General features: G+C 38.7%; 1 long non-coding RNA gene across 1 annotated transcript in view; it reads right to left on the minus strand.

The window, feature by feature from the left end:
* Nucleotides 1-927: 927 nt before the first annotated feature.
* LOC104658125 overlaps nucleotides 928-24,419 on the minus strand; it is a 38,534-nt gene continuing 15,042 nt past the window's right edge. Inside the window, exons 2-3 of the long non-coding RNA XR_747387.2 lie at nucleotides 20,936-21,076; nucleotides 928-980 (exon numbers count right to left, since the gene is read on the minus strand). This is a non-coding gene — a long non-coding RNA (uncharacterized LOC104658125). The remainder of the gene's footprint in view (nucleotides 981-20,935; nucleotides 21,077-24,419) is intronic.

Here is a 24,419-nt window from a genome sequence, read left to right on the forward strand (position 1 = left end):
AGTAAGATGATTCAGCCCTGAGGAATATTTTCTCTAGTGTTATTCTGATGCTTACATTTTGAGAATTTGATTTAGTCAGATTATTTTCTCAAAACTATGTTTATTTTCTATCTATCCTGAAACTCAGCTAACAGACCAAAGAAATTCAAACCTTAAAGCTACAACACAAAACATTTATTGAATAAATGAATCATTTTTTCCTTTTTTTCTTGGCTGCCAGGAAACTCAGTTATGTTAGGTAGAGGAAACTGTTTCATCCTTGGTTCTCCCTTTCTCTACATGATTTTCCTATCATTCCTTTGATCTTTATTTATCTGCCCTATTTCTCTGAATTTTTATGTTAATCTGTTTCAAATCCATTTTGGATGTAGATGGAACTACATCTATGGATGAATCTATGGAAAGACGCCCAGTTGCAGTAGTACTCATATAAATGCAAATTTTAAAATCCACAAAATATTGCTTAACACACATTTGAATGGCAAAGTTATAAAGCCAGATAATATTATGAGCTGATGATGATATGATAAATCATATATTAAGTTCTGTTTGTTGGAGTGTGAAGTGGTAGAGCCACTCAGGAGAGCAATCTGAAGGTGTTTAATGAAATTAAATATGCATAAACTCTATGAATGAGTTTATAATTCTGTAACAGAACCATTAAGGGACATGTGCAAGGATGTTTATAAAATCATTGTTTGTGATGGCACTGAAAGCAATCTAGATTTCTATCACTAAAAGACTGAATAAGTAAAATGTGACATATGCACATGCTAAGGATACTATGTAAAGTCAGAACTCTAGTAAAGATACACATCTTAGCTCTAGCTACCATAATAAAATGCCATAGACTGGGTGGCTTAAATAACAGAAATTAATTTTCTCACAGTTCTGGGGGCTAGAAGTCCAAGATTAGGGTGCTAGCATGGTTGAATTCCAATGAGGGCTCTCTTCCCAGCTTGCAGATGATTGCTTTCTCACTGTATCCACACATGGCGCAGAGAGAAAGAGAGAGAGAGAGAGAGAGAGCGAGCGAGCTAGTTCTCTGATATTGCTTCTAGAGAGAGAGAGTTAGTTCTCTGATATCGCTTCTTATAAGTGTACTAATCCCATCATGAGGGCTCTGTAATCATTACGTCATCTAACCTTCCCAAGATCCCGTTCTAACTACCAACACATTGGGAGTTATGGCTTCAACATATGAGTTCTGGGGGGACACAAACTTTCATTCCATAACATTTTGCCCCTAGCCCCCGAAAATTCATGTCTTTCTCACATGCAAAATATATGCAGTCCATCTCAACAGACCCAAAAGTCTTAACTGAGTCCAACAACAACTCTAAAGTCTTAAGTGCAAAGTATCATCTAAATATCATCTAAATCATGTATGAGCGAGACTCAAGGTACAATTTGTCCTGAGGCCAAACTTCTCTCTAGCTGTGAACCTGTGAAACCAGACAAGTTATGACTGAACTTGCTTTGTGTTTTTTTCACTGGGATTCTGGGAAGGAGATCCTTGGAGGAGCAGGGGAGAAATTGGGGATATTTTGCCTAGGGTTGAGAGATGTCTTGGCTGTCTTTAGGTGTCAGAGGATTTGTCATTTGCCGAGACAGAACTGTGTCTTATAGCTCCAGAGAAAATCCCTAGGCCGTAGAAATAAGTCTTCAAAGAGATAACATTATTTAATGGGTAGAACAAATCAAAAGCACAGTAATATTAATAGCTGCTGCTTCCATTTACTGATCACTTACTAGGTGCCAGGCTCTGGGTTGAGCATTTAAAATTCATTATCTTAATTTGTTCTCTCAGAGATGCAATGAACTAAGTGTTCAACTACCCCTTCAGAAAACTGGCATAGGAAAAAAAACCAAAATTGACTATATTGAAACTTTGTTCCTAGAATTTAATCAAATTAAAATGAATCTTTTCAGTAGTAGAACTGTTTTTTCCACTAGATTTCAGGGCATGAAATTCCATTAAGACAGAGCATCATACTATACCTGTATCTACCACCCTTGTGATGATCATTTCCTGAACTCTGAGGACCAGCTCACAGGCTTCCTTGACACTCCAAGTTCTGTCCTCATCCTGGGTGTCCTCAACAATATACACATGGAAGTCCCACCTCAAACACCCTGGCCTCATATCTCTCTGACCTTTAACTTCTGAGCGCCTCAACCACTCCCATTCACTTGGCATCACTGGGCGTGGCTTCAACTCCAATATCCCACGGAGGCCCAAATCTGCTAATGAAGGCTGGGTCCATGCCATTTGCTCTTTGGCTTCACTGAGGGGTCCAGTGCCCAAGACCTTCCTTTTCTCTTCACTTTTTTCCTTGTCCAGCCTAGATCTTGGAGCATATTGATTTAGTATTGGCTGCCTCTTCGTCCCCTTGCCCTCCAATGACCACATCTGCACTGTTTAGCCTCAGTTTTGAGTCTCTCCAAACCAATGATTTCTCTGATGTCATAATGGCCACTGTGGGAGAAAGGAGCAGCACCCCAAGTATTGTTGCCTCTAACAGAATTTCCACCCTCAGCTGGCCCTTCTGGCCACCCTGCAATCCTTTCACATGCCTCAGGTCACCTCTTTCTCCAATTTTCCTCCTATCTGTACTCCAAGTTTTTCATCACTCCTCTCAAACAACAGCACCTTTCACTCTACTGTCACCACACCCCATACAATGGCTCAGACTCCTACTTCATAAAGGAGATCGAGGCTAACTTCAGCTCCTTGCCCCCATACTTACAAAGGTCTCTTTGGCTTCACTAGCTCTCACTTCGCATTTCTCTTTTACTTTCAGAAGAACTGGCCCTCATCCTCTAGTTTCTCCACCTTTGCTCTGTACACCCTCCTCTAATTTTCCTTCTCCTATCTCCCCTAGAACCCTGCTTGCACTATTATCCATTCTCTTTCCTGACTCTTTATTCCCTCTCTCCCTACCAGTTTCCTAACCTCAGGTTATTCATATGCTCAACTGTCCCTCTTCTTTAGAAATCTTTTCTTGGCACCACTGCCCCCTTCATCTACTATTAAAGCTCCTCTCATCTTTTAAGCCTAAAAAAACAGTGGTCTATACCCAATCTCAGCTTTATCACTTCCTATTCTTTTTTCAATTCAGTGTAATCAATCATACCACTCCACTGTGCTACATTTACCATGATTGCTCTTTAGTCTTGCTCTTACTTTTTATTACAGTTGTATTGAAGCATATAATAAATTGCACATATTTAAAACATATATTTTGATGAGTTTTGACACATGTATACACCCATGAAACTATCACCTCAATCAAGATAATGAACATCTCTATCACCAACAAAAGTTTCGAGATACCCTTTGGTAAACCAAACAGCCCACACACTGTCCCTAAGCAGTCATTGATCTGCTTTTATCAACACAGGTTAATTTGCATTTCTTAGAATTTTATATAAATGGATTCAGACAGGATGTACTCTTTTCTGTCTGGCTTATTTCACTCAAAATAATTATTTTGAGACTCATCCATGTTGTGCATGCATCAACAGTTTGCTCTTTTAAATTGCTGAGTAGCATCCCACTGTACAAATATGCCACAATTTATTTATCCATTCTCCTGTTGATGCACATTTGGGTTGTTTACAGTTTGGGGCTGTTTTTAATAAAGCTGCAATGAGCATTTGTGGGTTAGTGTATATATTTTCATTTCTCTTGGGTAAATAGCTAGGAGAAGAATGAGTGGGTTGTAAGGCAGGTATATGTTTAACTTTTTAAGAAACTGCCAGATTGTTTTCCAAAGTGAACATACCATTTCATATTCCCATGAGGAATGAATGAAAATTCCAGTTGTTCCACATCCTCACCAACATTGGTATGATCAGTCTTTTCATTTCAGATGTTCTAATGGATGTGTAATGATGTCTCACTATGGTTTTCATTCACATTTCTTTAATGACTAATGGTGTTGAACATCTTTTCATGTGCATATTTGCCATTTGTATTTCTTCTGTTGTGAAGTGTCTATTCTAATCTATTGCCTATTTTTAGTGTATTGCCTATCTTCTCATTACTGAGTTATAAAAATTCTTTACATATTCTAGACACAATTCCTTAATTTGATATGTGATTTGTAAATGCTGTCTCCCATCTGTGACTTACCTTTTTATTTTACTAATAGTACTTTTTAGGAAACAATAGTTTCCAATTTTGATGAAGTCCCATGATCAATTTTGCTTAAGTTCTCATGCTTACTGTATTCTATTTAGAAAATCTTTGCCAGATGTAAAGTCACTTAGAGTTTCTATTAAGTGTTGTGCTGGAAGTTTTATAGTTTTAGCTCCTACTTTTAAGTCTTTGATCCATTTTGAGTTAATTTTTGTACATAGCATGAGATAAGGGCTGAGGCCCTATTTTTTTGTATGTGATCATTCCATTGTTTCAGCATTGTTTGTTGAAAAAGATTTCCCCATTAAATTGCCTTGCCATCTTTGTGAAAAATTAAATGACCTTATATGTGTAGGTCTATTTTGGACTCTCTATTCTGTTCTATTGATATATAAGTTTGTTTTTACACCAATACTATACTGTCTTATTATACTTTTACTATAAATCTTAAAACCAGACAGTTATTTGTTTTTTGTGAAAGTTGTTTTTGACACATCTAGGTCCTTTGAATTCCTATGTAAATTTTAGAATCAACTTGTCAATATCTATAAAGAAGCCTACTGGGATTTTGAATGGGATTATGATGAATCTCTAGATCAATTTGGAGAGAACTGAAATCTTACCATTATTGAGCTTTCTGATCCATAAACATATCTTTCCACTTATTTGGGTCTTTGAAAATTTCTTTCAGCAATATTATGTGCATGTTTTCCATGTTGTTTGTCAAATTTATTCCTAAGTATTTTATATTATTTGATGGTATTGAAAATAATATTTAAAAAATTTCAATTTTCTTTTGTTTGTTGCTAGGGTAAAAAAAAATTGATTTTTGTATATTGACCTTGTATCCTGCAACCTTGCTAAACTCACTTATTACTTTTAGTAGCTTTTGTGTAGATCCCTTTCGATTTTCTCCAGAGATGATCCTGTAGTCTGGGAATAAAATGTCTTTGTTCCAAATACATATGTCTTTTATGTATTTTCACACCTTATTGTATTCAGTATGGCCTCCAGTAAAATGTTGAACAGAAGTGGTGAAAGTAGACACCCTTACCTTACTCCTGATCTTTGGGCAAAAGCATTCAGTCTTTCAGCATTCAGTGTGATATTAGCAGTAGGTTTTCCATTTATCAGTTTGAAGATGCTCTCTTCTATGGCAGGTTTGCATAGAAGTTTCTATCTTTAACACCAGGAATGGACATTGAATATTGTAGAATGTGTTTTTGCTACATTACTAAGATAATTATATGGATCTTCTTTGTTAATATGGTGAATTATTATATATTGACATTTTCAAATATTAATCCAACTTTGCAATCCTTGAATAAATTTCACTTAACTATGATGTAGTATCTTTTAAATGTATTACTGGGTTTGATTTCATAAAATTAGTTAAGCATTTTAATGCATATGCTTGTAAGAGATATTGATATATAGTTTTCTTTACTTGTATTGATTATGACTGGTTTTGGTCTCAGGGTAATGCTGGCTCATAGACTGAGTTGTAAAGTATCCCCTCATCTTTATATTTCTGGAAATGTTTGTGTAGGGTTGGTATTATTTCTTTCTTCAATATTGGGTAAAAATGACCAGAAAAGCTGTCTGGTCCTAGAATTTTTTATGCAGAAAGGTTTTCAACTACAAATTCTTTCTTCTTGAGTGAGCTTTGGTAGCTTACATCTTTTAAGAAACTTGCTGATTTCATCTAAGTTGTTGAAACTGTTAGCCTAAAATTGTCTATAATATCCTTTCATTATCTGTAAAATCTGCAGTGGTATCACTCCTCTCATTCTTGATATTAGTAAATTGTGTCTTCTTTGTTTTGTTTTGTTTTTTTCCTGAACAGTCTGACTAGAGGTTTAACAATTTTATTGATCTACTCAAAAAATTAGCTTTTGGTTTTGTTGATTTTCTCTATTGTTTTCCTGTTTTACATAATATTTTATTGATTTCTACCCTTATGTTTATGTCCCTCTTTCTCCTTACTTTGAGCTTAATTTGCTTTTACTTTATAGTTTCTTAAAGTAGAAGTTTAGATTATTGATATGAGCCCTTTCTTCTTTTCTAATATAGCCTTTCATAGTATAAATTGTCCTCTGAGCACTACTACTTCAGCTGCAATCTGCAAAATTGGTATTTTGCATTATCATTTTTATTCACTTCAAAGTATTTTCCATTTCTTATGAGTTCCTATTTGACCCATGGGTAATTTAAGTGTATTGTTCAGGGTTTTTTTTTTTAATATTTGGGAACTTTTCAGATGTCTTTCTGTTACTGGTTTCTAATTCAATTCCATATTGATCAGAATATATTTGTATAATTTGACTATTTTTTAAAAGTATTCAGGTTTGTTTTATGAGCCAGAATATGGTCTATCATGATAAATGTTCTATCTGTACTGGGAAAAATATTTATTCCAATACTTTGGATGAAGTGCTCTATAAACGTCACTTAGGTCAATTTCGTTGAAAGTGCTTTTTTAGTCTTTTCTAATCTCACTAACCTTCTACTTTTCTATAATTCGTTGCTGCTATAGTTTGGATACACCTCCAAACCTCAGGTTGAAATTTAATCCCCAATGTTGGAAGTGGAGCTTAATGGGAGGTGTTTGGGTCACGGGGGGCTGATACCTCATGAATAGATTAGTGTCCTCCCTGAGATGAAGGAAAGTGAGTTCTTGCTCTCTTAGTTCCCACAAAAGCTGGTTGTTAAAAAAAGCCTGGAACCTCCCCACACCTTGTTTTCTCTCTTGCCATGCAATCTTTGTACTTACTGGCTCCCTTTTGCCTTCTGCCATGAGTGGAAGCTCCCTGAAGCCCTCATCAGAAGCAAATGCTAGCTCCATGCTTCTTGTATAACTTGAAAAACTATGAGCCAAGTAAAACTATTTTCTTTAAAAATTACCCAACCTTAGATATTCTTTTATAGCAACACAAAATAGACTAAGACAGAAGGGTAGTGAAATCTCCAACTATAATCGTGGATTTGTCTAAGCTCTATCAGTGTTTGCATCACGTATTTTTGAACCTCATTATATAAGATTATTATGTATTTTTAATGAATTAACCTGGTTAACATTATGAAAAGACCCTCACTGGTCTGAAATCTACTTTGCATGTATTGATATAGCCAGTTTAGCTTTCCTGTGTCCATTGTTAGCATGGTTGACAGGTTTCTTTCAGTGCTTTTAAAGATATTTTTTTCTGATGTCTTAAAACTTGCATCGTTTCCAACAAGAAATCTGCTGTCTTTCTTATAATTGTTCCTCCTTAGGTAATGTGTCTTCCACCACCTGCCTAACCTACCCCACTCCCTGTCCCCTTGTACTGACTTCTTTTAAGATTTATCTTAAAGATAACATTTTATCTTTATCACTGATTTTAAGCAATTGGGTTATGATGTCCCTTGGTGTAGTTTTTCACAGTTTTTATGCTTGGGATTTGTTGAGATTCTTAGATATGTGGGTTCATAATTTTTATCCAATTTGAAAAATATTCAGCCATTATTTCTTAAAATATTTTTTCTGTCCTCCTTCCTCCTTTGATGACTCTGATTATGTCTATGAGGCTGATTTCAGTGGTCTCACAGCTCACTAACACTATGTTGGTATTTTTATTTTTCCTCTCTTTGTTTAATTTTCAAGTTTCTAATGCTATGTCTTCAAATCCAGTAATCTTTTCTCTGCAAGTTCCTTTTTCACCATTTACCCCTTAAACACTGATGTTTTATTAGGGATCATTTTTATGCCACCTTTTCTTCTCGCTCTGCACACTCATACACTTCTAGGGCTTCAGTTACCATTTTTATTTTGATCACTGCCAAAACTACATCTTTAGACCAGACCATTCAATATTCTAGTATTTCTGACTGCCTATTTGACAGCTTCCCCTGCTTAACCCTGCACTTTAGCTTATACAGAAACTATTATCTCCTCCTGTAGGTTTTATCACAGTAAATAGCAACACAAAACAACTGGTTACCCAAACATGAAACATGGGTCTCATTCAAGACCCTTTTTGAAGGCTTATATATTGTTTTAGGCATTTATGTATACCTAGGTCTCTGGCACAATGATAGCATATTAAAATGCTTAGTAAATGTTTATTGATGTGTAAAGTTATTCTTCCATGGGTTTAAAATTTGTAAGAGTCATGATAGGATTTGAATCTAGATTTTTATGAATTTAAATCCTTGTTTCATCCACTACATGATATTATCTTCAAGGTAAATAGTTCAATTCCTTAAATCTTTATTTCTTGAAACTTCTCTATTCTTGTACAGTCTTTCCATGTGTATTTTAAAGTATGAGACTTTTAAGTCTGGCAATCTATAGAAAGTATGGAAGTTTGTATTTTCTAAAGATAGCTATAACAATGTCATATTCCATATGCTGTTTTGCAATGCCACTACCCTATCAAGAAGTAGAGTCTATTTTTCTACCTTTTTGAGTGTGAATGGGACCTGTGACTGCTTTTGCCAATACAATACGATAGAAGTGATGCTGTTACAGTACTTGGAATAGCTCTTAACTGCTCTGGTAATTTTCACTGATTTCTTGAAAGCCAGCCAACATGTGATTACCCTAAGACCACCAATGCTATGAAAAGCTCAAGTCATATGGAGTGGGCCTGGAGGATGAGATGTCATATTGAGGTGGGGCACAAGGTTCCAGACCTTGAGGTGACCGACATGTAGGTGCAGAAGCTATCTTGAAAGTGGAGTGTCCAGTCCCAGCTCTCCAGCCAGCTCCACATGAATGAGAAACAAACCACTAGGCAAGGCCGTCTCAAATTCCTAATCCATGAAATAATGAATAACATAAATTTGTTGCTTAAGGCCACTAAATTTCGGATGATTTGTTACAAAGAACAGACAAGCAAAATGGAAGAGAAGGAAATATGACTAACATGCCTATAATCATGGAAGGTTTAGACCAAAATCTTTTTCTCCTAAGCCCCAAAATACCAAGAAAAGGAAGTCAACCTAGAGGGTAAGAAGATTGAATAAGGATATATAAGAGGCTTCCTTAATACCCTCATCAGGAAATAAATACATAGAGCTTGAGACACCTACACCTTTAAAATGGAGAAGAAAAAATATATATGACTTCCAAACAGGCAAAAAATAAAATAAAATAAAATAGGATTGCTTTTCAATAGTACAGATGGCAAAGAGCAAGAAGAAGATGCAGCTATTTTGGAGGGCAGAAAGAGTATTCCCCAAAGTCATGACTAGCTTAAATAATGGGTTAAATATAAAAGAATTTAGCAGTCATTAGTGAAAAGTGATGCAATTGAGTTCAACCTGCATATGTATACAAATAATTAAAATGACCAGTGAGAAAATAATTTAGGTGCCAGTAACTGCTTAGAGATAATAACTTCTTAAACCACATTATTAGAAGTGGAAAATTCCAAATGAAGAAGGCTAATCAGCTTTTTTTACTCAGAAAAAAACCTGGAAGATTGTCCTCAGTTATGTGAGCAATTGGGAGAATTCGAGGACACAAAGCCATACCACGTGGAGAAACTGTTGACTTTTTAGGTCTGTGTCAACCAGGAAAGTCTTTGAAACTATATATTTAGATGCATTCTTGAAATTCTGAACATCTCGCGCAATTCCTTAATACCTAGTCCCAGCCTAGATCCACTGTAATGGTGTTCTTCAAATCTAACTGCATAATACTCTAAAGGGGTCTGGAAAGGCAGAGCCCAGAGGGAGAATTGCTTCTGGGCTTTCTCATTGCAAGATTCGATTAAGGCAGGCTTTCCCGTAAGACTTCTGAGGTAGACTGGGGTGGGTCTTGTTTGGATGCCCCTGTTATCTCACAAACAGGAAGGATTTCCAATTTCCCACTTAGAAAGAACCAACAGGCCTGGGGTCAAGGTCAGTTGGATGTGACTTCACCAGAGTTTTGCCCCTGTGTGCTTGCTTTGTGATGTATGACTCATCATAATTAAATTTTGAGCTAGATTAACTATAATTCCTGCACTTATTAGGCGATCAGTGTTTAAAGCCCTTGTAAAAGAGGATGAGCTGTTCATTCTGATAATGCAATTAACTACCCAACAGAGCTAATATTTTATTTTAGGGAAGAGTAATTTTTGATTAATGATGCATTTTATTTCCCAAATCCCTGCAGCAGTGGGTCACATCTTCGGTGAGAAAGCCAAAGAAAAAGGGTAAAATTAGAAAACTTGGAGTGTTTGGAGGCAGATTAGTGTGGATTCTACAGAGCTGGCTGCTCCCTTGGAGCCCACTCCCAATTCCTGAACTTCTGCTCTCTTGGGCACACATGTACCTCAGGATTGTCCACAGTAGAATACACCTCAAGAGTATTTTTGGGGAGCATAAATCTCCCTTGTCCCAATTTCTTCTTACAGAAGCAGGATATAACATCAGCATTTCTGAAGTTCTTTGGCTATGGGATGCTATTTAGTTCCATTATTCCCAGAGCAAGATCTATGTGAAGAGAGGACTGGTTGGGAGGGATCCAGAAATGCTTCCTGCAAGAAGTGATATTTGAAAAGAGTGCTGATTAATGGCTTGTGTGAGAATTGGGGTGCATTATTTGGGGTCAAGGACATCAGTTAGAAGGTTATTTTAGGAATCCAGTTGAGGTATCAGCAGGGAGATAAAGAGAAGCAGACATATTCAGCCAATATTAAAGAAGTAGAAATTTCAAGACTTGTTGGTTGATTGGATATTTAGGGGACAGTGAGTGGAGAGTGTCAAGAAAAAGGTCTAGGTGCCTAATTTGCATGATGAAGCATATGATAGTAGATTAGGTGGAAAAGCATGTTTGTGTGGGAAGTTTATTTCTTCTGGAATGGTGGAAGAGATTTTGAGTTGGAGTTAACTGTGGTACATCAAAGTAGAGATGTACAATGGGGCAACTGGATTTCTGGGACATGGACTCAGAAAAGAGAAGATACAGATTTAGAGGTTATTGGTGAAGTGTTTGCAACCAGGAGTGTGGACCATATTGCTCAGGAATGGCATCTTCAAATTAGACTATGAGAAGAGGACCAGGAACTAAACTAAAAAAGACTAAGTCCAAAGGAGTAAGCCAAGGATGAGCCAGGAAGGAGACTGAGCAGAAACAGGTATCAGTGGCTTTAACTTTGGGGAACTGAGGACCATTGAAGCAAAGGGCAGGAAAAATACCTTGAACAAAATGAATCTGCATCCTCAACAAGTGTAATTCATGGGAGATAGGCTGAGGTTGACACCACATGTTTAAAGTTTAGCATAGGTAAAGGCATAGAAGGTGAACTGGGGAAGGTGCCGAGGCCAAAATTTCAGTGAACAAAATTGAGCATTTTCAAGTACGGAGATTTCTCAAAGAACTAAAAATAAAACTACCATTTGATTCAGCAATCCTACTACTGGGTTTATCCTGAAATGAAAATAAATCATTATTTTTTTAAATTCCTGTACTCACATGTTTATCACAGCACTAGTTACAATAGCAAAGTCACAGAATCAACCTATATGTCCATCAATGGATGACTGGATAAAGAAAATGTGGTGTATGTATACACCATCGAATACTACTCAGCCATAAAAAGAATGAAGTCGTGTTTTTTTCCACGAAGATGGATGGAACTGGGGGCTATTATCTTAAGTGAAATAGCTCAGTACCAGAAAGATAAATACCACATGTTCTCACTTAGAAGTGGAAGCCAAACAATGGATACACATGAACATACAGAGGGAAATAACAGACATTGGAGACTCCAAAAGGTGGGAGAGTGGGAGACGGCTAAGGATTGAAAAATTACATATTGACTACAATGTTCACTCTTTGAGGGGGGATGGGTACACTAAAAGCCCAGACTTCACCACTAGGCAATATATGCATGTAAGAAATCTGGACTTGTACCCCCTAAATATATAAAAATAATTTTTAAAAATTGAGCACAATTTCTCTGAAAGCAACTTGCCACTATTTGCTAACCTGCCAAAAAGACTTAGCGTGGCTTTCCCTCTTTTGGAAAAGACATGACTAGCTGGGAGACAGAAACACTCTTTTCCCTTCCCTCCTCAGGTCACCTAATCATCAGAACCTTATTCACTCCAATGCAAGAAACCCACATCAAGGATGCATTAATCTGGCATCCCAGTGAGCTAAGTTCCCAGGAGACTAAGCCACCAGTGACCATCACACCTCTCCACCTCCCTCAACGAAGAACTCTGCCACTACTGGAAGTATAAGACAATAATAGATTAAAATCAATTAATCAATAAGTTAATATTTTTTATTGATCATGTCTTTGATCAATAAAACTGTGGTTATGTAGCCACTCATATTCATTTTACACATCAAATATTAATCCCATAGCACACAGCAGTATTTGTCAATGTGTGGTCTATAAATTATCCATATCAGAAGCACTTTAGTCGAGGCCTGGGGATCTGCATTTGAAAAGCATCCCAGATGATGCAGATGCACACCAAAATCTGATCCCCAATGCTCCAGTCTCTCAAGTACTCTGTGAGAAAAAAGGATGCCATGGTTAAGGAAGTTTTGGACATGTAGCCTACTATATCCACCTCTTAAGAGGTTCGTAATGCACATTAGCATATTAAAAGCTCTGAAAAATCTTTCAGTAACAGAACAATCTTATGTCCACTAACATAAGATTAATTAAATTATGATACAGATACAATAAACTCCTATGCTGTATTTTTTTTTAATGAGGTTGCCCTCAAAGAACTAAGAGGCAGCTTGGTGTAGATGTTAAGAGCATAGGTTCTGGAACCAGACAGACCTGAACTCAAATCCAACCTCTGACATTAAATAACTGTAATCTTAGGAAAGTCCTCTGAACTGTTTTCTTTTCTCTACAGTGGGAATAATAATAATATTCTTCATCTCATGGAAGTTATTGTGAGTTTTAACTGAATGAAAATATGAAGTATTTATAGAATTGTATTTGGTACGTGGAAAATGTACAGTAATTATTAGCTCTTATGATCACTGACATGGGAAAATGCTCATGATACATTGTTAAATCAAAAGCAAGGCCAAGAACAATATATATAGCATGCTTTCATTTGTGTTAATAAACTGTACATCATAAATAATTTCATAGATAAATGTGGAAGGATACTCAGTACTCTGTTAACAGTAATTACCTTTGGCCTTAGGTACTGGGAGGGAGGAACGCTGTCAATTTTCACTTTATGCACTTTGGTAAGTTTTTTTTTCTTTTTGTATTTTTCTCCCCAGCTTTATTAAGATGTAATTGACAAATAGAAATTGTACATATTTACAATGTACAATGTGACATTTTGATATATGTATACATTGTGAAATGATTGAATCAAGCTATTTAACCTATCCATTACCTCACATACTTAGTGTGTGCGTAGTGAGAATATTTAAGATATACTCTCTTAGCAATTTTCAAGTATACATTATTATTAACTGTAGTCACTACGCTGTACAATAGATCTCCAGAATTTCTTATTCCTAACTGAAACTTTATATCCTTTGACCAACATCTCTCCATTTCCCCTCCACCTTTTGTTTTTATTTATTTTTTTAAAAATAATACATCTGGGAGATAAAAGGAATTTTGCCCAGAACTGAACCCAGTATGGCCTGGATAATGGAAAATAATCAAGTGTTAGCATGGTTCTCTCTTGTTTCCAGAGAAGCAAATTCAGCTACATTTAGCTTTTATTGTTTAAATTTTTTTTATTTTTGCCAGCCTCACCATTCTTCTGACTCATCCAGCTGTGTGCCTCCTGATCTCCTCTGCCTTCTCTATGCTGACGGCTGCTCTGTATATAAGCCTGTCTTTGTACATGTGAATTTTGAATTCCTAATGCTGGACATTGCATTTCACAGAGGTCAGCCCATGCTCCAGCCTACTGAGATTGTTTTGGATCCTGAGTCTCCCATCCAATCTGTTAGCTAGATCCTCTAGTTTTCCAGCATCCTCACTCTCAGAGAGCATGCCATCTGTCTGAGCTGTTGGATAAGAATGGTGACTTGACTGACACTGATGTAAAGATCTGTGACCTGTCACTAGAGACCCTGATCCACATATCAGCAGCCACCTGCTACCTCTGGAATCTCACCTGCAGTCTGTATTTCTTCACTTTATCTATAAAGGGCTCATGAGAGTCTAAGTCAAAAGCCTTGTTAAAATCCAGATGCATCCTGTCTACAACATTCTCCTGATCTACAAGCCTTGTAACCTTATCAGAAGAGTAAATTAAGTTAGTTCTGCCATGACTTGTTTTCCTAAAGGCCCTACTTAGTGTTATTACTAAAAAGGATTTGATTTGAGCCCAATAGTGGTTTCAATTTAGACATATTTACCGTATTTCCCTACCTGCTCAGTGTCCCTCCCTGTCCCCCCAAGGCCTGCCTGGTGGCTGGAGTTAATTGGATGCATAAATTCATGCAAAAGGACTAGTGGAAAACAAGGGCTTATGTGTACTGTTTGCAATGTAGTAGCAAGAAAGAATTGCTCAAAAAGTAGAAATGTTGACATATATGTGTGAATTTTGGATTCCTAGTCCATGACATTGCATCATGATAGATGGAGGGCCTATTTTGGCTAGAGAAGGATTTTGATGCTCTTTACAATACAACAGGAAGGTTGTTTATCATTCTACCTGTGACCTGGGCTTAGTAATGGAGGTCTATATTAGTTTCCTAGGGCTGCTGTAACAAATTACCACAAATTTTGTGGCTTAACACAATAGAGATTTATTATCTCAAAGTCCGGAGGCCAGAAGTCCGATATGTTTCCTGAGCCAAGATCAAGGTGCTGGCAGGGCTGAGCTCCCTTTGGAGGCTCTAGGGGAGATGCATCTTTTGCCCCTTCCCACTTCTGGTGGTTGCTGGCATTCTTTGGCTGGAGGCCACGCCACTCCAATCCCTGCCTCCATGGTCACGTTGCCTTCTCTTCTTCTTCTGTCTGCAATCTCTCTCTCTGACACACTTATAAGGGCACTTGTGATTGCATTTAGGTCCCAGCTGGCTAGTCCAAGGTAATCTCTCTATATCAAGATTCTTAATTTAATCACATCTGCAAAGTCTCATAGAAGATAGTATTTGCACATTCTGGGGAATAGAACATGGATTTTATGGGAGGGGGAGCATTATTCAGCCTATCACAAAGACTAATAACAAATTACTAATGCCTTCCCCTGCCATGCTCTCCTCAGCCCCTTGGTTTATCTAAGTATGAAGGAGACAACTGGAATAAAGAAAAGCAAAATTTTGCAGAAGATGTCACTAGACTTTCTTTCCTCTTCTGGCTCCTGGTGGTATATCCAGTTGCAGATCTGTTCATGTACCTGTCCAGGTTGTGACCATACACACTCTGCTGGGAAATAGTGCAGTATAATCCACTCCTGAAATTCATCTTTGCCAGTTTTCACTCATTTGGGTGGCTTTCGACCTCCACGGCATAATTGCTGACGCAGGTTGAAACTTTAACGGGGGGAAAGATTGATTGGCTCGCCAATAACATTTGTCTCTTGGGCTGGCAGTGAGCACAGAGGAACCATTTATGCAATCTAATTATTACGTCAATTGGGGGATGGAGTAATGTTTCCCAGATGCCATTTGGCACCTGGAAAGCTGCAAATCAGCACTATCATATAAGAAACATTAATATAGACCATTGATTGGATTCATTGATCCCATCCCCTCCCCCATCCGCCTTTAGCTTCTTATTTTGGTTTGGAGTGAAATGCAAAAGCTTTGCTTTGCTTGTCTTAGCTGCCATGTTCAGACAGGGGATTGGACTGATTAGATGTATTTTACAATTAAATGTACTTAAGGACTGATGTGCATTTCTGAATCATTGTCCCTTTTCCTGACCTTGAATCATTCAAAATATCTGTGGCCAGTAGGACTGAGATCCAGGCTCCAAAGGAAGCCAAAACAGACAGGAAGGAAGAGCAAGGGGCAAAGTGCTGTTGCAATTACTGCATCCTGAGCCTACATAAAATGTGCTCAGAACTTTTCACTAGGCTTTTCAGGTTCATTGTTGCAACAGTTTCTTGGTGTTAGATCATTGTAAGCCCCCAAAAGGGCTTAGTTTTTTTTTAATTATTCTTTTTATTAGTAACTAAGTAATCTGTTGGGATTAACCTCAACAGAGTGCAGGGCCCTAGAGCCCAAGGAAAGAGGATGTTAGGATATTGGGGAGGTTTATTATACCTCTTTAATCTTCATTTCCCTTCCACAAATGTAGGCAGATCCCTGCAAAATCTTTAAGTGACAAAGTCTTTCATTACACAATTGGGAACAAAGCTTAAAATATAGCTAATCCAGGGAGAAGAAACATAGCTACTTAAATTTATACTAATGAGTAAATGCTACTACAGACTCCTAGAGGGTCTATTAGATTTGGAAAGGGCTTCACAGCCCCAAGACTAAGCTTGTTATTTTAAGGAGGGGAGGATTGAGAATTGACTTGCCCAAGGTCTTACATAAATTTTGAAGTACATTTTTTTTTTTTTTTTTCTGAAAGAGAGTTTTAATACGGGAGCACCTTAAGGGGCATTGTAAACAGACATTTGTGATCAGTTTTACCAAGGGCCAGTTCTGGGGGATTCCAAAGCCAACTATAACCTCAGGTCAATTTTTAAAGGTAGTCAATCACCAGTGCTTAAAACACACTCTTCCCCTTGGCTCTGCCCTGGTGAGATTCACCAAAAGTTCATGTGTTTTATTCCTTTTTGTTATCTTAGCATCCAGTAGATTGTCTGCCTCATAAAAGGCATTCAGTGAGTGTTTGATGTAAGACTGAATGTTTCCAGAAACAGGGAAGGCTTTTCACTGTATCCTCCATACTCTCTCATTCTGCCTCCTGTGTACACATTGCTTAAATAACTGTTCAGGTTAGAGATTTTGCCCTTGGGTGGGACTAATAATTGTGTCAATGGTCAGAGACCAAAGTGAAGAAGGCTATCCAGCTCACCCAGGATTGAACCCACAACCCTAGCCTTCCTTAAAGCATATGAGGAGATAGTCAGACTACAGTCTGAGATGTTAGAAGCAAATGTTATGGAATCCATGTATCTCTGAAGGCCGGAGTCACCAAGTCTATATCTCTGACCATTGCGGGCATCCTAAGTCAGGGAATCCAGCCTGCAAGTGGGAGCCGGCACACCTTCTCCAATAAGCTTTTCTTACTTTCTTGGGAGGAAACCCTCCCTGGTTGTGGTTGGGGCTACAGAGAAAGAGTAAAGAGGGAATCATAGGATTGTGGACACGTTACTCAGATACTCATGGCTTGTGGGAAGGAAGGAAGAGTTTGGTCTGTCAAGATCTGCCCTTAGCTTTAATTCCACAGTGCCCATGCCCACCAATTCTACTTGTTTATTCTCTCCCTTTGCTGGTTCACCTGCACTCACCTGCAAGGACTGGGCCCAGGCATGGCCCCTGGCCCCAAGCATGCCTACCTCTAAGCTGCCTTGATTAAGCCCCACTGCTCATGCCTTCTGTGTTCATGGCAAAAGTTTTCAGTCAGGGATGATAATGAGGAGACAAGGCAGCCCTTGGGGCAGAGTTACCCATCAGCCCTAGACAAAAACAAGATCCAGCAACAAAGCCCATTCCTGTTGGCTGATGGCTCGGCATTGGCTGAGAGTCCAGAGAGCCTTCAGTTGGTCTGAACCAATGAAAAGCAGCCAAAGATACACTCTCTCTGGCCATTAAAAAGATATTTCCACCTATGATTGGCCCCAGGGTACTTCACCTCAGGGTTCTCCTATTGGCCTGGAATAGCATGCTGGCAGCTAGGGCACCCTGTGGTGAGCAGGCACCTACGTAGGCATGCAGTAAAGCACAGCCTGCTGCTGGGCACTCAGGGGACAGGCAGATAGAGGAGGAGGTATCAAGATCCTCTCTCTGCTTAACTGGTGACATCTTGGGGTCCACCCACTTCTCCTTTTTGTGCCTCTCCCCTCGGGCTGGGCCTGCTCGCTCTCCTGGTCCCATTCCCCAAAGGACTTCGATTCCCAGGTATGGTGGTGACTGGCAACACAGGGTAAGATGTAGCCTTTTCTTAGGGTTATTTGCATTGTTGTAGGGGATCCTGAAATCTGAAAAGTGGTGGTGGTCCAAATACATTGTAGGTTCATAGAATTTTGGTGCCAAAAGGGAACTTTGAAACAGTTCCCATTTTACAGATGAGGAAGAAAACTGAGATGGACTCCAAGAAGTAATAGAATTTGGTCAAAATCATATAGCTAGTTAGTGGCAAGTCTCCTGACCATAGGCAAGGACATTTCTGATGCATCACAAATGAATCTTAAACTGTGGTATTTCATGAACATTTCTACTGTTCTTCAAACCACTGGTTTTCTGTCCTTAGGAAAGTCCTAGTTCCACTGGGGAGATCTTCAGATCACAAATTAATGGCTTAATTAACATTTACAACAAGTTTTTGGCTGTGTCTTCAGTGTATGAAGAAGGGGGCTTGTGACATGGGCTTGCTCTCTGTTTACCCTCTTTTTGTGATTACCAACCCACAGTAGTGAATTGACTGTGACTAGGGCTCTAGAGTCATGTAATCAACTATCTAGCTAGGAAGTTGTACAACTGGTGACTCTGGCCACTAGCACCGTGATGTTTGAGCCATCACTGTTCAAGATGCAGCAAAGAAGCAAGTCAGTTACTAAGTGGAAAAAGGTCTGAGTCTAAGCTACTGCCATATCAATACCAGTGCTTCATTTTTCATGCATTTAGCCTCCAAATTCCCTTTAGGTTAGAGACCTGGGTTTATTTGTTCATATATTAGGTGGGACCCTGAACAGTCCTGAAATCCTGGCCCTGGGTAGCTCTGTATCATCAACAACAATGATAAGCATAAAGGGTTTGGGATTACTCAATCCAACTTTCCCCCATTGTGTCTGTTTTCTTCATGCTTCTACCTTTCTCATTCTCCTTTTTCTTATCCTTTAAAGGCCAATTTAAGTCCTGCCTTCTCCAGGAGCCTCCACTTATAATGCTACCCACATCAATCTTTCCCTCTTTTGGATTCTTACTGTCTTTCCAGCCTATCCCTCAAAGTGACATTTCATTATATTCCATTTGTATTTATCACTATTGGTTCCATGTATATCAGCCTCATCTTCTCAACAAGAGTATAAGTTCCATAAAGGCAGGCTACACATTTTATCCTTGCTAAGTGTGCCCCACAATATCTGGTAGATGTTCAAATTAGACTAGAATGATAGCTTTTGTGATGACATGGGAAATGCTCACAATATACTTAAGTGTCTAACTCAAAATACAAAAGTCTATGATCACAATTTTATAAAGACATGGAAAATAAAAGCAAGCAAGCAGAAAGGTAATACACTCAAATGTGTAAGAGGTGGGTGGGATGATAAGTGAGTCTAAACATTTATATATTTACCTAACTTTTCAAAGTTTCAACAAGGAGCATGTGTTACTCTTATGAGAAAAAAAGACAAAGATTATTTAAAAGAGAATCATAGATTTATGAACTCTGGAAAGCAGAGCAGAAAAAGACGGAAGGGCTCATGTAAGTCCTGTCTTACTGTTTTAAGATTGAAAAGCCTGGGGCAGAGCTATGGGAGATGCCTACCTGGTGACTCAGTTTCCATATTCTGGGAGCAAACAACCCAGTTTTCTGGCGCTCTAAGGCTGAGCCTCCTAACCTCTCCTCAAATCCACCTTCCCCTGAGCTTCTCCTCTAGGCATCGGTCCTGAAAGTGGCTGCGTGGTTTTCTCCTGATGAGGTCTCCCATGGTTCTTTGGTGTCTCCTGGGTGGGGGAGCCTGAAGGTTTGGCTTTGACTCATGCTCTAGTCCCTTGCTAGCCTCTCCTGGAACTCACTGCTTTGCCTCTGAAGCATCCCAGGACAATAAGCTATAGTATCCACACTCCCAGGTGGCTGGAAGTAAAAAACACCTAACTGTACCCTTTCCTAGAAATATATACTTACTGCACTCTGAGTACTTGCTGGGAAGGGTGATCTTGAACTAATTCCACTCAATACCTTTGCAAAGCCTTGCTGAGAACAATACTATTTAAGGAGGGCCACCTGAAATTGGTGCTTGAAGCCCATCCATTCCTTTCCAACTGGACCCAACAGACTAGCCCCAGGTACTTGCCATACCCGTAACTTTCCCTTCTAGTTAGGCCTACCCCACTCATAGCCAGGAAAAGGGGCTGGATGAATGTTTTATGCAGAAGAGTGGCCCAGGGATGGCCACTTGACCCCAGGCAGGCCATCCATGTTCTGGTAGCAGACCTATGTGGTAGATTTTTCTACTAGTGTTCCTCTTGCCAGCGGTGGAATCTGATGTGCCCACAATTGGTTAAAGTGATGAAGACTCTCGTTAAATGCACATTTGTCACTTGGGATGATAAACACATGTAATTCATTGTGTCTTTCTATGCTTCCATCCTTCCATCCATCCACCAAACAAGCATTGGGCTCCTATTTCTTATTTTCACTTCCCAAACCACAAAGCTCTGAAAACCAAAAACTTTCTCATAAGTTTGATGTTAAAACTCATTTTAACTTATATTATGATAGTCTTTCTTTATCCCACTTAGTGTGAACATCCATATATTTCATGACAAAAATATTAATGTATTTGATTATGGGGAGCTATGCCGCAACCTGCGAGAGGTGTTATGTGATATTGGCAAATACACATGATTAGCTTGATAAAATTCCCCAAATTCTGAATTTTGAAACATCTGGCCCCAAGGATTTGAGATAAGGCACTTTAACCCTATAAGATCTAGGGAGGGGGAGGTGGTAGATACCCTACCTGAGTTGGCCAGGAACAGAAGAAACCACTCAGTGAAGGGAGTAGGCATTCAAGTCTTTAGAGAGAGAGGGCTTGCTCAGGTTCAAGCCAAGGAAATCCAGTTGGGTCACTCAGCCATTAGTCCATAAGGAAGGAACAGGGCTGCAAACAGAAGACAGAATAAAGACTCAGGAGAAAGATGGAACTGAAATGGAACAAGAATAGTTTGAGAATGGGGAAATGAGAGGAAACTAGAAAGCAGTTGGAACAAGGTGTCTTTAACTGCAGTCAATTGGCTGGTGGCTGTTAGGTACTAATTGGAGTCAGGTTAGTTTTAAAGTTGGAAGATTTTGGCAGGCAAATACTGAGAGACATGAGACACAGCCTCTGTCCTCTCTTTGCCGAGAGTCTAGAATCTGCAGGGTCGTGAGAGAATGGACAGAAATTGGAGTCACATTAGTCTGAAACAAAGATTTGGCTTTGACTTTTTTCAATCTCTGTATTTTTAAAGCTTTATTTTTAAATTGTGAAATATGCCACACATAAAGAAAAGTGCATAAATCATAAATGCACAACTTGTTCAATGAGACACCTGTGTTAATTGTTACCCAGTTAAAAATAGAATATTATCAGCATCCCTGATGCCCTACTTGTGTCCCTTCCCTAATCATAATTCCTTTCTCCCCTACTAAAAGGTAACAACTTTTTTGACTTTTCCAAAAATCACTTCCTTGCTTTTATTTATACTTGTACACCTTAGCATGCATTCCTAAACATTATAGTTTTGCCAGTTACCGACTTTTATGTAATAATTCAGTATGTATGCTTTTGTTTCTGGCTTCTTTCATTCAATATTATGTTTGTGAGATTCATCCATGTTGTTGCATAAAACTGATATTGTTCTTTCTCATTGCTGCATAATATTCCCTTTTGTGAATATGCCACAATTGAGTTCACCATTCTACTGCAGATGGGCATTTCCAGTTTGGGGCTGTTTGACTAACACTACTATGGTTATTTTTGTTTGACTTTTGGTGCACATGTGCCTGCATTTCTGTTAGTAGTGGAATCACTGAGTCATAAGCACACATTCCATTTGCTGGATGCTGCCAGTTTTTCAAAGTTTGTACCAATTTGCACTCTTCCATTGTGCCAAATCATTATTAACAGTAAGTATTGTCAGACTTTTACATTTTAATCACTCTGGTGGGTGTGCAGTGGTATCTCATTGTGGTTTGATTTGCAATTCTCTGATGACTAATGAGGTTGAGCATCTTTTCATATGTTCATTGGCCTTTTGGATATACTCTTTTGTACAATTTCCATTTAAGTCTTTTGTCCATTTTATCCTACTAGATTGTTCTTTTCATATTCATTTCTAGGAGTTCTTTATGCATTCTAGATGTAAGCTCTCTGTTATATGTGGTACAAATAAATTCTCCAGCACTGTGGCTTCCCATTTAATGCTTTTTTGAGTCTCATTTTATTCCTGTAATTTCCATCAAGCTTCCCAGGCTGAAATGTCCCCCATTTTGCTAAGGTCCTAACAAGCTCACCTGGGCCCTGAGGGATAGCTCACTAAGGCTGCAGGGCTGTTCTCTCCACCTTCCCTTCCTTCTTCCCTCGCACTTATCTGCCCTGTCTCGCTCTCCCTTCCCTCAAACTTTGCCCATTCTTGGGGGGCTGCTTATTAGTCACAGATGGATAGAAACAACCGTCTTTTAGTCATGGTGCCAAAACTGTCAGATTTGCCACATGCTATTAATACGTCAGAAAACCTTCACTCTGGAAAGCACTTGGAGATTATGTAGTTCTAATGACGAGGAATCGAAAGCTCAGAGAAATTAAGTGGCTTGCCCAAGATCATACTGCAAGTTAGTGGTCAACTTAGGACTAGAACTCAGGTCTCTTGCATGCATGCCCCAGCTTTTTCCACTCCATTATGCTATGAAAGACCAGAGCACACAGCTGCATATTGACTGGGGCATTTTTTTTTTCTTCTGAAAATAAGTGCTGTCTGTGTCTGTGTAACAACGTAATCGGTAGAGACTATGGCTCATGTCTGTCTGGACCCAGGTTGAGAGATCACATCACCTCTGCTACTTTCCCATCTCCTGGCTGTCAAAGCCTGAAGGACAACAAATGGCTTGAGTAATGAGATGAGTTAAGATAGTGTCTCCCACGCTGAATTATGTGCCAGTTCAGGACTACCGGATTCTGCCACAATCCATTTACACAAGAAATTAAATTGAAGATCGCAATGTAATATTCATATATTAAATCCTGGCGGACAATCAAAGTAATTAAGGCCAAATGTTCTGAATCATCCTGTGGCATCATGAACATTCTATTGCTGGGTTTTTAGAAGGACTTATTTCTACAACCAATTATCTTGGAAATCATTAAACCTCCTTTGGAATGTGAATAATTTGAGAGCTACCATGATACCCAGTGCTACTCAAACAACTTTGCCCCCATAAAAGAATAACTTTGCTAGATAGGAGTGCTGGGTAGGCAAGGAAAATCTGATTTTCAAGAAGCTAAGGTTAGGGGATAGGAGCCAGTCTCTGACCACCCACCTCCCTGCATTGTGTTTTTCAAAAGGAGTGGCTATATTTCATCCTAAATTGAAGCAGTTAAACTGATGCAGGCTACTGGGCTAATCCTAGCTACAGACTGATCTGCTTGCTGTGTAGTTCTGTGGTTCTCACAAATACATTCCACTAATTAAAACAAAGCAAAACAGAGTTTGGAGAAAGAGGATGGCTCCGTCTAGCCCCACAATGATGAATAGGGTCAATCTTCAGACCTTCTCCACCACACCCCACCATAGGCCACCTTGTCTCTTAAAGCTTCTCCACGTACCCTCATCTCTTAGTTCCTGTTCTTCTCAGCTTCCCTTTGTCCACACCTCTGTTATGCCACTCATCATAAAGTCCTTGAGTTATTTGTTGGCTCCCCCCTTCTGGAGTAGAAGCCCTTCAAGGGCAGGGGCTATGCTCTAATCTTTCCAGTGTTCCCATACGTGGCCCAGTGCACGTGTCAGAGAAGGTGCTTTGCGTATGGTTGGTGCATGTGTGAAAGTCTAAATATATAAAAGACAAATGATCACGAGAACTCACAAACATATATAAATGTATCTCTGTTTGGGAATGATAGGCTTAGTGTCATGACAGAATCAAAGAGAGGAACCGATCTTCCTTTCTCTTCCAGTAAATGTTTCAATTCTCTCCAAAACACAATGCTCTCAAACCACCACCAACAAATAAAACCCTATCATGGATAATGTGTAACTAAAAGATAAACAAAAAGTATTAAATTAATTTGTACTTTTTCAGAGTTGTACTTAGGAAACAATCAAGTTATTTTACCTGAGCTAATTATAAGACTTCTTTGCGTCTTGAATATTGCATACAAAAAAAGGTCTCTGATTCATCAGTTTTGCCAGTGGGAATAACTAAAAGTGTGCATATATAGTAATATTCCTACCAAATTATTTCTTCTT

The sequence above is a fragment of the Rhinopithecus roxellana genome, chromosome 7 (assembly GCF_007565055.1).
Source record: "Rhinopithecus roxellana isolate Shanxi Qingling chromosome 7, ASM756505v1, whole genome shotgun sequence".
NCBI classification, from domain to species: Eukaryota; Metazoa; Chordata; class Mammalia; order Primates; family Cercopithecidae; genus Rhinopithecus; species Rhinopithecus roxellana.